This window comes from Galeopterus variegatus, unplaced genomic scaffold (assembly GCF_000696425.1).
Source record: "Galeopterus variegatus unplaced genomic scaffold, G_variegatus-3.0.2 Scaffold2449, whole genome shotgun sequence".
NCBI classification, from domain to species: domain Eukaryota; kingdom Metazoa; phylum Chordata; class Mammalia; order Dermoptera; family Cynocephalidae; genus Galeopterus; species Galeopterus variegatus.
This window is the reverse complement of record NW_007728560.1, coordinates 547,564-548,926: the sequence shown is the minus strand read 5'-3', so window position 1 is coordinate 548,926 and position 1,363 is coordinate 547,564.

Genomic DNA, 1,363 nt, shown 5'->3' with positions numbered 1-1,363 from the left:
AGCATACAGTAGACGCTCAGTCGGCCTCAAAACAAAAGGTGAAATCAATTCCTCTATCAAACAAAAAGACCTTTGCTCTATTTTTTGGATTTCTGTGCCTTCTGTTGGTATTCACAACACACTGCTCTCATTTCTCCTCAATTTGTATAAAATACATCGCTCCTAGATTCATCTACTTTTTTCATTTTAAAATAAGTTAACCTAAGGTCAGAAATTAATACCAAAGTCTCAGCAGTGGCGGACAAAAGAGAAGCTACTGTCCTAAGTAGGAGACTAAAGGCAGAGTCATAGCTAATTGATTTCTGAGAGCTTGTGAAGCATGAACAGCATCTCAGAGGCAGTTTGACAGTGAAAAACACAATGACGCTGTGTCACTCAACAAAACAGTACCGTGAAAATAGCACCGAATTGAAAGTCAAGCTTCCAGCCACAGCCGTGCTGCTAACAAGCTCTGTGACCTCAGAAAAGTCACTTAACCTCTCTGGACTTCATTTCTTATACAAGCAAGGATTTGAACCAGACCCCAGGCATCCCACCACAAAGGCTCTCTGACCTGAGGGTTAATTTGCAAGTGGACAGAACATAAATGGCAGTGATGGGGATAACCGGAGGGGCCACGAGGGATGCGGCCGAGCCTGGAGAGGGCTGGGTGAGCTGCCCTGGGCATCTTTTTTTCCATGAATGCACTCAAATTATTTCAGACCCAATGAGAGGAAATACAGTATATCATGAAGCAAAAACAAAACAAACAAAAAAACCAAACCAAAAAAACCCCCAAAATGCATTGTAAACATATGCCTTCTGCCCTCAATTCTATTTTGATCTGTTGTTTAAAAAAAATCCCCTAATCAAAAATAGTTAATTTAATCCAAATTAAAGTTTGAGAGGGAAAATGGATTTATCTGCATTTGTGCACCAGGCTCCACTGTTCCTTTGGAAGTATTCTAGAAGAATCCCTTCAATTACTTTTGATTTCTCTATCATGTGGAAAGTGAAGCACAAAAAGGAATTAAGACGCCCCCCGCCCCCCCCAAAGGTAGCTCTCAGCTGTGCCTCAGCACTGTCCCTGTTGCTTAGCAACATCTCACATCTCCATCTGAGAAAGGATGACTTCAGGAGGGGACACAGGGAGGAGGTGTCTTCAGCAGACTGTCTCTCAGGAGCCCGATTCTACCAGACACACATTTTCTTAGAACGGTAATATGATCACCACAGCAAAAGCTCCGTGGGCCCCTCTACAGCCAAACAGAGAATCTGAGAGACACACTGCTGAGCCCAGACTATGAAAAGGTGGCGGGGAGTGGGGAAGCCATTGCCCGTGGTCTTACCACTGATCCACTTGGCCTCAGGGTCATGAATTTTG